A 17173-nucleotide genomic window follows, 5' to 3' on the forward strand; every position below is an offset into this window, starting at 1 on the left:
GGGAGTAAAGACCTTTAGTAATCGCTCCAGCTTGGCAGGCAAAAACGTGCACGTGTTGCATTGCTTTGAATGGCAACGCGTGCTCGTTTGGCGATTCCCTTGCGGGAGCTAGCTTTCATACCATCTGTTAATTACAAACAGATGGTTCCTGCTCGCTCCCGGAAGGGAAGCGCAGGCCCCCTCCTCTCTCCCTTCCCCCTGCTGCCTCCTCCTTTACTCGTCAGCGGGAGGTGCGCTCTTGTTTTTATTTTGAGAGGAAGAGTAGCTGCACTTCTCTAGAGTGACGTAATAAGTTTAATTGGAGAGTACTGGCCCTTCTCAGAAAACAAGCACTTCTATTTTTCCATTTCAAGATAGAATCAATCACGAGTTTTCAGAAGGAGCACTTTAAGGGAGCTGACGTATCTTCAAATACAGAGATGACTACTTTGTGTCTGCGTTTACTAAAACTTAAGAGATAAACATACCATAGCAATGCCCACAGTAACATAACTGTAAATTGTATTTCAGTTCCCGAGGTCTTGTCCATTTTCTATGTCGCTAGCCATAGTTTGACTTCTGATAGATTGGCAAGGGAGACGTTCCCTGCCCATGCTTCCGGTGGTTAGTCGGGTCGCGAGCCAGTCAGAGGAGTCTGCGGGTCGGCTGTTAGCACACGCAGGCCATGGGCATGGGAAAGTTGCTTGCAGGCGGTGGGAAGAGGCGGTGGCCGGCAGCGCTCGATGAATGGAGCAGTTGCCTGCTCAGGGCAGGCGGCGGGCGGCCTGTGGCTCTACTGTGTGAATCTGTAATCCGAGCGCAGGCAGTGGCCCCAGGGAGAGTGATGTGCGCACAACGCTCATGCAGGAGCTGACTGGCTTGGGCATGTCTCGTTTAGAAAATAACAGGCGTGTCGCAGTATGGGAGACCGTGCCACGCACCAGTGCAATGGAACACACGTGGCATCCAAGCCCCCCCCCCACCATAGAGACATGTGTTTTATTAAAATGATTTCTGGCACTCTGAAGCTTTGTGCTGTAAACTGGGAAGCATAACTTTGTAATCCTTGTTTAACCATGCTTGCACCCAGTCACAAATTCGACTCACTACATAAAATTCCATCATGGACTAATGCATCTATTATAGAGACGTGTGTGTCAAATCCTGTCAGGCTGTTCAGCCTTTCATCCTTCTCAATTGGTTAAATCAGTACTATTTGGTTCAATACTAATTAACACATTTTATCAGCAGCTAGTGATGGACAAATCATAGACTGAGCTGCATGCATCAACCTGTTCTGTTTACTGTTGGCATGCACATGAGAGCTGGAAAGGGGGAGGAAAGGAGTAGCCCAAGGAAAGTAATGATGTCACAAGAAGCAATATTCAGCCCAGCAACGCTCATCTAAAGCTGTCGGGGGCAGGTTTGTACTGGCACGCCTGGAAGCAGGCTGACAGGACAGGCGTCACTAACATCTTACACATGAGGAGCACAGACTGAAAAGTACAAAAACTACCTCAGCGACAGCTGTCAGTCAATCAGGAACGTAGTGTAACAATAACAATAAAAACAAGCATTGGCATAGTCAATAGGTCTCGCCTTTGGGACCTTATAAGTGTTTAGCCATGCAACAGTTGATGTTGTTGCACCAAGGATATTGTGCTGCATACCTAAATACTTATAAGGTCCCAAAAGCGAGACCTATTGGCTATGCCAATGCTTGTTAGATTTCTGTCTATCAACTCTGATTACACATAAAAAATGTCAGCAGTTATTGCGAGGGAACACACAAGCATCATGACTTTTTTCGCATCAAACTTTGATCGCACTACCACTTGGGTCGACGCAACTCTGGTTCTGCACGGACAAGCCTGGCCAACCATGCACTGTAAACTGAACCTATTTTGCTCTATTGGTTTTTACATTTATATATTAAACATTTTCACAAATTACTTTCTTATTTTTAAAGTTTGAATGAATTTATTTGCATTAACTACGCACTTGAGTGAAATAAACTTGAAACGTGAACCTCTGATTACCGAAACAAAGAAATCCGCACAAATTATGGAGCACATGGTTAAGTTGCATAAAGTTCCTGTGCTTTCAAATAAGCGGGCAATATTAAGAACAATGGAAAATGGTAAGTAAGTGAGTCAAGGACTTGCTAGACTTGTACTCAAAAATGCTCAAAAAATGTAAGTATATACCACCTTTTATCATGTAGATTAAGGAATTAACTTTTGTGTAATGAATTTTATTGATTATATACCTAAATAAAATAAATATGAAATATGAAATTATGGGGCAGTGTAAAGATTCAGAAGTAATGGAGACAAAATGGAGCCTTGTTGGACACCATGTCAATCTCGTAGGCTGTCATAAGTGGGAATTGAAGTTTGCCTGCATTGATCTGTTCTCATGAAAAATGTGAAACCAGGCTAACGCAGTTTCCTTGGTACCTAGCTCTTCTAAATAATTTATTAGGACCTGATGGTCTACTATAGCAGAAGCACTCAATAGATCCAAAAGGGCCAGGGCAGCTTGAATTTCGTGGTCAGCGCAGCATGGAAACTCCTCCAAGGCTGGTGGTGCTACCATGCTGGTACTGCAGCCCGTGCAGATCCATGTTTGCACAGGGTGGAGTAAATTTTGAAATTCAACTAATAATGAGATCAAAAACAATCCATTCAAGATGTTTTGCTAAGTATGGCATTTGGCAGACCAGCCTAAAACTATCCACACATTCTGGAACGAGTACATGATTTTTCAGCTGTGGCAGGAATTGTGCTTTTTCAAATGTTTTTGGAATGATATGAGTGTTCAAGAAGTTGATAATATCTTTTACATGACTCAAGCAACGGTTTTTTATGTAGGCTTGCTGGGTTAACGCCTACTGCTCTTTATTAAGTATAACACTGATCATCATTTAGTATAGAAAAATTAGAGAACCTCAAGGGCATGTATGGCATCTAGGGCAGTACGTTGGTCCTTTTCAACCTTCTCGCAGCAGACGTTCCAAATGCTATAGCTTTAATGGTATCAACTATGGTTTTGAAATTATTTGAAAATGTAACGCATCTGGATACAGAGCTAACATTTTGTGGAACGCTTGGTAGGGGACTATATCATTCAAAATCCAAGTCGGATTTTCTTTGGTTGATTTCATAACAAGGTAGGATCATCTGTCCCAATTTGAGACTGTTGCTGCAAGGAAATGACCCCCGCTTTCCAAGTAAGTATTTCTAAATTTACGAACTATATGTACAAAAGGCACCCCCAGGAACCCGCCTGAAGGACAATCCACTAACCCTGCAAAGGGGATCAAAATGTAATCTGACCATGGAACAGCAAAAAGGGATGAGGTTACATACTGGTCATTGTCACAGCACACAATATCAAGTGTGTGTCCTCCTTTATGAGTAGATGCACAGAGTGAAAGACTGCAATTAAACAAAGTCAATATGTCTCTAAAATGATGTCTGTCAAGGTTGAGCAAGCACTTGAAGGCAAAGGGGATGTACATGACTCAAGGAAAGTACTGCGAGTGGACACTTAGATTTCACTTGAAGATATGGGCTACGGAAGTGGTACTATGCAAGGCTTTTTTATGGGGAATTTGCCAGTAAGGAGGGGGTTATCGGAGAGGAGGATATAAAAGTAAGTCTCACCTAATTTGATTACATTGATTCAATTGCTTTGACTTAAGGAAGTTAATGAGATGGGCTGTCTATGACCTCCGAGATGCAGTTCTTGGTTAGATCGTGGACGATCTAACATAATATTCTGCTATCAGGTGTTTGTCACTGAGATATTCTATGCATTTCATGGAAGATTTCATCCCAGATATCAGCTCAGCGATTGCCACTGTTCATGATCCCCATTACAGAACAAATGTGCTCAATGCCATACTCAACTTCAAATTCCATTTCATGCTCCACTTCAGAAAGGAATCTTTAGTCAGATTGGCAGCAGAATTACCGGTCTCTGTATGTATCGGTGGAAGCAGAAAGAGGCCATCCACTGTTGGAGAGAGAGAAAGGAAGTTCCCAGAGATTGCTAGAGTGCATCTGAACCCTACAAACAAACTAGATGTGCTCAGAGCTCCTAGGACACCTTCTACCTGACCTTGTTGCAAGTCAGTGTCCTTGCGTTGCTCATTGACTGCTCTGGCAGGTAAAATCCCAACATCCCTCTATCGTCGAGCTGGTTATTAGACAAAAGTACCACATAAGTGCTGGTGGTACCCTGGAGCTGCAGAAACACCCAGACTGCCATTGCCCACTTCTCCATATTTGTGTTATTCTTTAATTTCATGAAGCACAGGAAGAGATGGGCCAACAAATCCCCACACACCCCTCCCAGCCCTCTACGACCAACCCTCATCTAGTCCATACCTTGGGATCATGCTGCTGTGGGATTTCCACAGCATCCCTTTTATCTCATGGAAATGCGTTTTTAAAATGTAAACACATTAGTGTAGGTTTTTGTAAAAGTGCAATATGAATGTATAAGCTTAAATGAAAGAAAAAGTTTTAAAAACATGACGAAATGTACACAGCTATCATATTTAGAGGTACTTGGCCTTGCTAGACCAGGCCCTTTGGACAGGTTTATCCCAAGACGTTTTGCCTCTTGCCTCCTATTTTTCTGACCCTGTTTTTGTTGGCTATAGGATTCTGGGCACTTTATTACTGCTGACCAGTGCTGAAGTGCATATGCTCTCTGTGACAATGGTTATCCATGATTGGCATATTTGGCTGACTGGTAAGTCCATAGTAAAGTGCACGGTGTGTGCCAGGGCCTGTAAATCAAATGCTACTAGTGGGCTTGCAGCACTGGTTGTGCCACCCACATGAGTAGCCCTGTAAATTGATCTTAGACCTACCACTGTAGTGTCTGCGTGCGCAGTTGTGAACTGCCATGTTGTCCTGGCAAGTGCACCCACTTGCCAGACCCAAAACCTTCCCTTTCCTTACATGTCAGGCACTCCTAAGGTAGGCCCAAGGTACCCCCATGAGCAGGGTGCAGTGTATGTGAAAGGTAGGACATGTAATAGTGTGTGTGTGACATGTCCTGATAGGGAAATACTGTATAATTCGTTTCTCATTATTTTTACATGTTAAGTTTAGACCCTCTGAACTCAGAATTGATTAAAACACCTTTTGGTGTAGGTGGGTTTTAAATCCTGTGTTTGAAAATGCCACTTTTAGAAAGTGGGCATTTTCTTACTTTGCCATTCTATGTTCCTCTGGCTATTTGTGTAGTCAGTGTCTGGTGTGTGAGTGACAAGAGCTGAGATGTGCATTCACTCTAGACAGTCACTGTGGGGGTTGAGGTGTGCCATGTCTTGACTGGGTGACTCATTGCAGGCCTGAATAGACCTGGTCTTCATTTAGAGTTGTGGTAGGAGTTGTAATTACACCTGAAACGACTGTGCCTCCTTTTGCACAATGCTGTTTCCACCCCCTGTGGTCATGCTGCACCAGTGAAGACAGAACTGGTTTAGACTGGGTTTAGAGACCCTTGCACCAAGAGAACAAAGACATTTGGGGTATAACTTACACCCCAAATGTCTTTGTTCTCTTGGTATCACACATAAAACTCCAAGACTTTAGACTGCTCCCTGAATTAAGAGAAACCTTTGCCATAGAGAAGAGCTGGAGAAGCTGGAGGAGGTGTGTGCTGTCTGGGGTTGGCCTGCAGTAGCTGATTCTGCCAAGGAAAGGACAAGGGCTTTGCTGTGTGCTTTTTCCCCCTGCTCGAGAGGAGTATCCAAGGGTCTGTGTGTGCAAAGTCTTATTGGTGCTTAGGCTTGATTGGAACTTCTTATGCTTACCAGGAGTTTCTTGTGCTGCTGGAAGATTGTTAGGCTTAATTATTTGATAATCCTGCCTGTATTTTTCATCCCTGGGGTAGGTTGCCTGGTATCCCTTTATTGCGACCTGCATGGGCACTGCCATTGAGATCCCTGTGTACTTGAGTCGGGCTGAGCTCCCACTTGCTTTGGTGAAAAGCCCGAGAGGTTCGCTAATCCTGACTGCGGCCGCCCGCCTGCTGAGCGAGCCCCGCACTACTACCAGGCATTGCCCGATAACCAGCTCTTAAAATTAAATCTCTCATCCCAGCGTGGCCCTTTCGCTTTCTACAAGGGGGACCGCAACGTGCAGCAGCGCAGGAAACTGGCAGGAGCCAGGTTCTCCATTGGGCCTGTGAACGGCCATCAAGCACCCCGCTTGTGAGGCCCCATCTTACAGAGGGAGCCACCGTGCTGTTGCTAAGCACCACCGAGGACGCCTGAGGATGGCGAGGCAGCAAGAGCCCTGGGCAGGTCTCCTTACCAGTGGGGGTAGTTGGACTTGCGGTGGCAGCTCCCCGGCACAAACGGGGGCTGCTGCTCTCCAGTTTACCACGGGAATGCTGGGTGAGGTCTCCCTGCCTGCTTCAGCTGACCGGGAGCATTTTAGTGCTCATTAAGGAGCTTGCTTCTTCCACATGCGGAACTCCACCGGAGACACGGAAATGACATGTGCATGGCAGCTACGCCGCGCGATCGCGGCTGCTGCCCTGGGGTTTTGTTTACTCCCAATTGAGGCGGGGGGACCGAGCGAGGTCTCTCGCTGCCTCTGGTGGTGTGGGGTGGGCCCCCACACCAAGCAGTGGTTTCTGTGATTGGGGGCTGTGATTGACCATTTCCCATGCAAGGTCCATAGTGATCTCGGGGCTTGCTGTCCCTGATTGATTGCTGTGTTTACCGAGAATGGATTCTTTTTCATGCCTAACCAGTGTGCTGATTACATGCTTGCTTAGCCATTTCACTACCATCGGACCCCTGACGGGCTCAGAGGCATCTGTCCCCACACTAATGTGATGATCACAATATTGCTGGCATTAGGAGCGCAGAGGCTGCTCCTGTGGTAATGGTGGCATATGCAAATGAAAATGATGTTGTGTACAATGTGTTTTACCTGGGAGTATGGTGGCCTTATGCCTGGCAAGTTATGTGCACTACTTATGACAGGGTGAGGATGGTGCTCATGATGCATATGATATTATGACCAAACTGCCTTATGGCAAAATGATAATGATTTATGATTTATGCATACTTATGACAAGTGCTGAGTGGCATAGTGATTTGTGTAATTGTGATCTGATGTGCTTTGAACTCATGTGTATCTTTATGACAAGTGCCTAGTGATGCAATACTTTATGTTATGCGGTCTAAATGTGTTTTACATTTTCCTCCGTGATTTATAGTCTAATGTGCTTTGTGTAAGTGCAAATAATGCAAAGGCTATTGTTATATATAACCTTGTGGGCAGTCTATTTTGTGGTGTGCCTAGTGTGTCACTGGTGTATGAGTGTGCTGTGAAAATGCTTTACACATTCCCTCTAGGATAAGCCTGACTGCTCTGCCAAGCTACCAAGGGGGTAAGCAGGGGTTATCTTGGTGGTATAACTCCCTTGCCCTGACTAGAGTGGTGGGTTCTGCCTAGCTTAGGCGTATGCCCTAGCCAACCAGAAACCCCATTTCTAACAGGCCTCAAACAGCCAAAGTAGCACTGTTAAAAGTTTGGTTCACTTAGAAATACTTAAACACATGAAATGTTAACTACTTAGCAGAAGATGAGATCATGTATAATGTAGATAGTACAAAACATGATAATTCTTGACCTCTTCACGGGGATGTTTTTTCATAATAATGTTAACATGTTATAAAATGAATAATATATTTCTTCAGAATGTTTCTATTTGAATTGAGATTATTGTTGCAAATGATTAAAATATAGGGCCAGATGTATCAGTAAAGCATTTTGCAATTCCCAAATAGCGTTTTTTTTATCGAATCACTATTTAGTAATTGCAAAATGCAATATATCAAATAATTAGCTAAAAAACTACCAATTCAGTCAAATTCACATTCACAACTTCAGATTCCCAATTTGAAATTCTCAAATAGCAAATTTGCAAATTAAAGAATCGTAAAATTGCAAATCTACTGTTCTGAAGCACCATGATGACCTAACAACCAGGAAGTGAGGTTTCCCATACTGTTCCTGGATGCCAGAGGCTGTGTAGGAGGTTGAGTGAAGGAGCAAACTGCTCAGGAGAACATCCAGAGTGCAGAGGTAGGCGCAAATACCCGGCAAGGCATCACAAAAGAAGGCAAAGTAGGTTGTAGGACGCAAGAGAAAAATTTAATTTACTGGAAAAGAATTGGAGGTCCTAATTGAGGTAATGGTCAAGACCCATAAGCAATTATTTAGCAAAATATCCCAACATGTCCCTGAGTCAGAGAAAAGAAAATTGTGGCTGGACATCCAAGCAAAAATCAACACTGTAGGTGTCATATATCACTCCATTGAAGATGCACGCAAGTGCTGGTATGACTTGCGGTCAAGGGCAAGGAGAAGGAGAAGGTGGCAAGCAGGCTTGCAGAGGCCAAGAAGACCGGCTGAGGACCATCTACCCAGCCAGCCTCCACCCCCCTTGAGGACTTGGTGGAGTCGACCCTACATCCTGAGTCTAATCAGTGGTGTTACAGACATCGACAGCTCAGCTTCCCCAACTACCAGGCAAGGTAGGATGCATGCTAAAATACACTTGCCCCATAACTCTTAAAATGCACTCTTAATAAGTTGAGAAACATTTTTGTAAAATCCCACTCCAGTGCACCTCTTGGCTACCACCCAGCAATGCATCATAGGAGATGTAGTCAGGTACACAAGATAGAAAAAAAAAATTTATTAGCAACATAGGCGCAGGTCAGAACCACATGCAAGTGACCAATGAACACACCATATTTTGGTACATCAAATCAATTTTCATTTAAGTTACAAATGTCACAAAGCTGTACGCACATAATACTGAAGTAGTTCTGTTACATTCGCAGATACCTTTGCGCCACAGGGTGACGACACAGCAACAGATAAGCCAGAGGAGACCCAGGAACAGGAATGGAAGAAGAGACTGTCACCACATTGCCAACAACATCTGCACCAAGAACACACAGGTACACTGTGGCTCCACTACAAGAGTTTGAGGTTGAAGGCAAATGCACCCAGGAACAGCTGCAGTTGAAGCCAGATGAGCAGGCAAAGACCCAAAGTGACGAGTCTCACTTGCAGTGTCACAACACCAATCGCAGGAGACACAGAGCAAGAGCACACAGTGCTGCTGAGGAAGGAGAGGGATTCTCTGTCTTTGCTATGCTGGATGGCACCATGGTAAGGGTGCAGAGCCTGTAATTGAAACACATGCGGTCAATGCAAACCCAGCTGTTGTGTCTGAAAAACAACATTGTGGACATTAAGGACAGCATCAGGAAGTTGACCAACACAGTGGTGGAGGGCCATAGGGCAAATGCTAAAAGCCTCAGGGACATGACAAATTCCATTAGAGACTTCTGTAACACCATGCACAGGGAGCACACCTCCAAACGCAGACAAAGTTACCACCTTTTAGGCTGTTTGGATGGTTACACCAAGGCAATAATCCATCTGAGCAATGTTACAGCTGTCCTGTCCAGGCGCACTGTGGCCATGCAGGTGGAAATGGCCCACTGAAGTTCTGATGTAGCCAGGGGATTTGCACAGGTCACCACTGCTGTAGAACAGTTACAGACAGCTACTATAGCTGGGACAAGTATACTGGGTGCAAGGGACAGTGAGGAGGCCTCCAGCTTCAGCAGTATCACTGCCCCTGTGACTGTCACCAGACGGCGGAGGCCTCATCAAGGGAGGCCAGGGTTCAAACTGACTGTTCCAGTGCTGTGCGTGCCCGTAAAATGTAAATAGTGATGTGGCCAAGGCATGCCGATGGGTGTAGTAACCTGTTGCATGTGATGCTCAGTGTATGACGTTGTCATGTTTATTTTACATCCTATGTTGTCCTACAAATTTACACACATGTAAGATGATGACGGCTGGAAGCATACAGTTTACCAGAGATTAGGGTGAATAAAACACAGTATCAAATAAGTCATGAAGTGTATTGTCTCATCATTACTCACTTTAAAAAAGTGCTGGGTTATTTCATCTCGTCTCTGTCTGCCATCTGCTGTCCTTGCACCATCTACTGCTCTGCAAGGTTGACATGGTTCATCCTCTTCATCAGACTCAGAATCTGTCAGGTCCAATGGAATGCCATTGGTTGTCGCAAGGATTTGCAACATGGCACAACTGGCTGCAGTTTTGCAACATATCTCTGGCATAGGCTGCAGTGACCCGCCACTTTTGTGTAGGCAGCGAAACCTAGTCTTTAGTATGGTGATGGTCCGCTCTTTCACATTACGAGTTGATTGATGCACAGCATTGTATTTCCTTTCACTTTGAGTTGCAGGATTCAGGTATGGAGTGAGTATGAAGGAGCGCACAGCATGTGCGTGTCACTTACAGGGTAATAGATTAGTCACTTTTCACCAGCAGGTATCCTTCACTAAATTCCCCCCCAAGGAGAAGTGTATATACCACTGTATCTGAATATGAATGAATCATGCATACTTCCAGGGAATTTTGCCACTATGTCAGTATTTATGTTTGAGCCATTACATATGACCTGGATGTTCATTGAATGAAAGGATTTCCTGTTCCTGGACACGTACTAATTACCTTAGGAGGGGTAAATGGCTACATGTGTACCATCAATGCACTCAATTACATGGGGGAATTGGGCTATCTGGTAGAACTCTAATTTGGTCTGCTGCAATTCATGTGGTGTAGTGGAGAATCTAATGTAATAGTGAATCCTCTGGACTATTGCATCCAAGAAGGCATTGAAAAAGCGTGAAAGCACACCTTCACAGACCCCTCCTGCTGCTGCTGCTGCTACCACCCCCCTGATAGCACCCTGAAGCTAGTATGTGCAGTGAACATAGGACCTGCACATGTGTGGGAATGGCATTAGTCCAGCGATTCTGATGCTGCAGTAGTGGATGAAGGTCAGCTATCAGGCCTAGGATTGTAGTGGAGTCTAATCTATATTTGGCATGGATTTATTCCTCTGCCTGCTGAAACAGGGTTTGGTGCACTATGAAAATGCGTTCTTGTCTCCTCCTCTTTCTCTGTGCTGCTGCTTGAATCCTCTTCACTATGATGTACATCGCTGCCATTTTGAAACATTCCCAGGCACTCTGGGCCTGCTTAAATAGTTTGCACCTGGTTACCACCTGATTGGAATAGCTGGTAATTTGCACATTCAAAATTGCTAATTTTGGATCATTCCCAGTTTGCGAATAGTTCATACATTGGTCTGCGATTACCAATTTGCGAATTCACAATTTGAAATGCGCAAAATTGGTATTCGCAAAATGGGGATTCAAATTTTTTGTGCTTACCAATTTTGCAAATGCAAACCTTTCATACATTGGGAGAGGCCATTTTGTATTTGCAAACTGATCATTTTTGCGAAGTACACCATTTGTGAACTCAAAATAGTTTCATACATCTGGCCCTTAGTCTTTTCAAGGTCCTTCCTGAATTGGCATAAATTCAAGGGGTACAGGGGGATGGGGATGTGCGAGGCAGCCCCCCACTCAAAAAGTCTTCAAACAATTAATGCCTCGCCCATGTAAACATCCTTATTCTGCGTAGACCGGGTAGGGATATAAATTATCACTCCTACCTTGGATATGTCCAATAACATAAACAAAAAGGGTCTGTATGTATTCTATACAATTATAAAAATAAATCACACAGGACCAAATCATTCACCCACAGAAAAGTTGTGAGAAATAGAGTACCTCACGGTAGAACAACCCGAGGGGGTTTCCGGTCAGTGATTCCCGGTATACCCACTTCTCATCATCGGCGACTCTCTCTATTTGTGAAAAGACAAACCCGCACTCAACAGGAAAGTAGTGCGGACGTGAGAATAGTGAAGAAATGTAGAAAAATCACAAATAGTGATCAACATGAAAAAGTGTACAGATACACGTAACGAAACCCCAAACAAACCACACCAAAAACGAATAAATTGGGTAGTGGTGCTTTGCTTGCTGATACCGTTTTATTCTGATGCAGCAAAGCACTACCAATTAAAATTGGTTACTTATATACCAACGCAGATTATATCCTCAAGCCGACATGTTTCATCGCTCCTTCTTGTGGCGATTTCATCAGGGCAATTGAGGGGTTTGTTATTCTCAAGCTTTTCACATAAAAATGGACCTGTGTGAAACAAAGACACGCTCAGGGCGTGATTCAAGTACCTCATCCAAGGGGCACTACTGATGCAGCGTATATAGACACACAGTTTAAGACTGCTTTACCTGGAGTACGCTATGTCAGCATGTACCAGCGTCACTCCTCAGGACTCCGTGCCAAATGTCCACGTGTCCGTGACCGTGACCTGGACAATTCACAGTCACCTATTTGAGTTAAAAAAACACATACAACAACAGTATTTTCAGAATCCCCACAGGTATGCACGTGCAGACCATGTCTATCACAAACCAGAACTTTATACCCGTTCATGCACACACCAGCGTAATCCATCTAGATTGCTGTGTCAATGCTATCTGGCGTTAAGATATAAAAACCGCCAAGCATATCACCCCTTGTTGTAGTTCCCATTGGCCAGCAACCCCGCACTTTCATACTCCATTGTCAGCCTCGAATTGCCTCGTGTTTCAATCTGCGTGGCGTGGTAAAAACATAACCCCCATTCCCCTTTGTACTTTCAACAGACTTCGCAATCGTACAGACACTGGGAAGATATTTAAAAGGATATGCAACGCGGCAGAAGTCCCCGCACTCATTCGCTCGGTCACAACCACACTCTTACTCAAGCCGCGTCCCTCCGGCGCTTCCGACGGTCCACAAGCCCAGACTGATTGTCGGTCAGGAAGTAACCTGCGTGGGCGGAGCCCCGCCCCTCACGTTTCGTGTGGCGGCCATCTTGGAATGGGTTCGTTTCAGCAGCTATGAGAGCATATTCCTTGCTATCTGAACATAATGAAAGTAGTGGCTCCCTGTCCCAATATAGGCAGAACCGATCAAATGATGATACCATGCAAGGAGGTGCTGGAAATAAGCTGGCTGAATACAAAGCATACATGCAGGGGAAACAGGCTGGCTGAATACAAAGCATACGTGCAAGGAGAGGGCTCCCGGAATGCAAACGTGCGTGTGTGCCTATAGGTGTATCGCTAAAAATGCGAGGAGGCATTAAGCTGGGGATGATCCACGGGGGAGGAATGTCAGAGGCATAAGCGTGTCTGGGGCAACTGCACCTACCAGAGGGTGGAGTCGATGGAATGGCTCTCCTATTCATGAAGTCCAGTTTACCCAACCTACTGAGGCACAAGGAGATAATACCTAGGGGCTCAAAGGTGAAGTGGAAAGCGTATGACAGAGCCCTGTCAGCGCCTACTAATCTTGTTCCACTCAATATTTTCGTTGAGTCCCTCCCGGTCTGCCCTTTCCAAATATATCCATTTTGCCTCCTTTTTCGCCAAGATGTTGACCGAATTGTGCGAGTCGCCCACCACCTTTTCAAGGACAGTCCACTTCAGGTCCCTTAGGTCATGTCCTGATGTATTGAAATGTTGTACCAGCCGCGTGGTCAACTTCTTGGCGCGGATGGTGCTCAGATGTTCCTGCAAACGTATTTTTATTTTCCGGGTGGTCAGGCCAATATAATAGAGGCCACAGCTGCACATCAGTCTGTAAATGACGTGTGTCGTATTGCAGTTGCTGAATCTATTGAGGAACCATGTCCTACCACCACGTAACTTTACCATCTTGGTGGCCTCAGTGAGCCCACAGACAGAGCAGTTACCACACGGATAGTGTCCAGCCGGTACAGTGCTGGTATTGACAGTGTTACTGTTGCGTGTGTGGACCAATTTATCTCGTAAATTAGGGGCTCTCCTGAAGTCAAATCGCGGCATGGGCATCTTGTTCTCCACTGTGTCAAGGATGGACCAGTTCTTCCGTATGATCTGTCTAATTTTGCTTGACAGGGGATCAAAGGTGGTCACTACTGGTAAACACACTTGCTTCTCTTTTGTGTTACGCTCCAGTAGGGCTTCTCTCGGGGTGTTCAAAGCCCTCTTCCGTGCATGTCTGATGACTTTGGCTGGATAGTCCCGCTGTTGTAACTTGTTCACAAATTCAGAAGACTGCTCAAGAAAAGTTTCTGTAGAAGAGCAATTCCGGCGGTAAAGCAGAAATAGTTCCACCGGGAGGTTATCACCTAACGACCTCAGTTGGAATGAATGGTAATGGAGGAGGGAATTCCTGTCCGTGGCCTTGTGATGTGCACTGGTTACCAGCTTGGAATCTGTCACAGTGATGTCTACGTCCAGGTACACTGCAGAGACATTACTAATGGACCAAGTGAATCGCAGGCTGGGGTCCACCTGGTTCAACCATTGTAGGAATGTATTGAGCCGGTCCCCTGTACCTGTCCAGATACAGAGGACGTCGTCAATATAACGTCTCCATAGGGAGATATTATCTCTGTAGGGATTGGACTCATGGAGGACCACATTCTTCTCCACCTGACCCACATAAATGCAGGCCAGGCTAGGAGCAAATGTGGCCCCCATAGAAGTTCCAGAGGTCTGCAAGTACAATTGTCCCTGGTACTCAAAGAAATTTCTCGTGAGTGCCAACTCAATACATTGCATGACGAAGGTTTGGGGTGTGTCATAAAACCACTCCATCGACCCCAGGGCCCGTGCTGCTGCCACCAGCGTGGCGTCTTGGGGGATGCTGGTGTACAATGACTCTATGTCAATTGTAACCAGTAATTGGTTGTCAGAGTCAAAGGATATATCTTTCAAGATATTCAGGATGTCAGTCGTATCTTGTACATATGACTCTTGGGTGACCGCCGCCTCCCTCAAAAAGAAATCGGCAAACTGGGAGAGGGGTTCCAAGATGGATTGAATCCCTGAAACAATGGGGCGTCCCGGGGGCGGGCGTTGGGGCTTATGGATCTTTGGCAAGATATAAAATGCCGGCACCCTCGGGTTACTATTGATGATAAAGTCCGCCTCTTTGGGTGAGATCCATTTTTTTGCGACAGCGTCTGCAACCAACTGCTTGATGGTATTAGCAAGTTCAGGTGTGGGGTCCCGCGTAAGAGGGTGCTAATTTGTTCGGACACCCAACAATTTCAGTATTTCCGTCTCGTAGTCAGTGGTGTTGAGTACTACTACGGCCCCGCCTTTATCGGCCGGCTTGATGGTAATGGCCAAGTTTTTTTGTAAGGTCCCGACCGCCTGCCATTCTGTCTTCGTCATATTGTGACTCAATTTATGTCCAGTGGTTTGTTCCAGGGATTCAATTTCCTGGAGGACTCGTTGTTCGAATACAGCCACCTCAGGTCCCAGTAGTGATGTAGGGGGGCAAAAGTTCGAAGGCCTATGTAGATTGGTGTTGAAGAGGGAAAGAGGCGTGCTCTCCTTATGCTCAAAAAACTTGTGAAGTTTTATTTTCCTCATCATTTCAGAAACCTCTGTTCTACATAGAAATGGGTCATGGCTGGCTGTCGGAACATAACGAGTCCTTTATTTAACACAGTCCTTTCAATGGGTGATAGTTCGTAGGAAGATAAATTTACTACTATATCATTGGCAACTGTGGGAGGTAGAATAATTATTTCCCTTACTTGCGGAATGTGTTGGCCCTGCTCCGTGTGATGCGGGGGGAGAATGTTTGCCATGTTTACTGTGTCCCCCTGCCTCACCCCTGTGGTTGATCTCTGCCCCCCCGGGCCCCTCTCTGGGGCTGACCTAAAAAAGACCTGAGTAGTGCTCCCAAGTCCTTGTCAGATCTGCTATCCGGGGCAAAATTGACCCTGTTGTTTGTTGGCGCTGTTGGGCGAGCTGGGCCCTCTTCGTCCTCACTGCTCGTATTGTCAAACCGCCAGTTGTTGGGGGTTCGTCTATTGCCCCCTTGTCCCCTGTTGCCTCCTCTCTGATGGAACTGTCCCCTCCTCTGGTATGGTTGAGTCCTTGCTTGCTCTAATGGTCTGTCATAGTATTCATCCTCTGTGTAAGGGAAGGCCCAGGTGTGGGTGTACCGTTCAAGGTTCTTTTTAAGGCCTTTGATTTTTTGATTGAGCATATATGTTCTGTATTCAGCCAAATCTGCCTGTATGCGTGCTAGCTAATCTTTAGCATCGGTGAGGGCCTGATTGTTATTGAGGTTATCCTCTAGCTCCAAAATTTCTGTGAGAAGAGCCTCACTTAACCATTTAGCCGTGTTGATTATCAAAATCAACCAATCTCGGGTGCATTTGTTTGCAATGCAACTCCAATCCACCCGAAATTGTTTGTCCTCGAGAAAGATCTTGGGCTCGAGTCGGACTATCAAGCTTGGGGGAGAGGCGCCTGCCCGAAGGTATTCAGTCATGAGCGCTCCATGTAGAGCAACACGAATTTGGCGTTTCTTCAGCACGCTCAGTTTTTCCCACTCTTCCCTGGCTGTGCCCTCAGTGCTGAGGGGAGCATCTGGTAGTAGTGAGGGACCGGCTAAAATAAGGGCAATCTGCTCTTCAGAAAAGGCAAGGCAATTCATCCCTATAACACAGATCTAGTACTGGAGCGTCTTCAACAAACTGGTGTACCTCCTGTGTCACAAATTATGTTCTATACAAAAACTGTGTGCCTAATAACTGCTGCAAAAGTAACAAGGATTTAAACAAAAGGTCACTTTAGTGTACCATTTCTTTAAAAAAGGGAAAAACCCTCACGGCTGAGCCGCCGTACTTAATCCGCATAAATTCAAGGGGTACAGGGGGACATGCTGACATAGCGTACTCCAGGTAAAGCAGTCTTAAACTGTGTGTCTATATACGCTGCATCCGTAGTGCCCCTTGGATGAGGTACTTGAATCACGCCCTGAGCGTGTCTTTGTTTCACACAGGTCCATTTTTATGTGAAAAGCTTGAGAATAACAAACCCCTCAATTGCCCTGATGAAATCGCCACAAGAAGGAGCGATGAAACATGTCGGCTTGAGGATATAATCTGCGTTGGTATATAAGTAACCAATTTTAATTGGTAGTGCTTTGCTGCATCAGAATAAAACGGTATCAGCAAGCAAAGCACCACTACCCAATTTATTCGTTTTTGGTGTGGTTTGTTTGGGGTTTCGTTACGTGTATCTGTACACTTTTTCATGTTGATCACTATTTGTGCTTTTTCTTCATTTCTTCACTATTCTCACGTCCGCACTACTATCCTG

Source organism: Lissotriton helveticus, chromosome 8 (genome assembly GCF_964261635.1).
Source record: "Lissotriton helveticus chromosome 8, aLisHel1.1, whole genome shotgun sequence".
Lineage (NCBI taxonomy): Eukaryota > Metazoa > Chordata > Amphibia > Caudata > Salamandridae > Lissotriton > Lissotriton helveticus.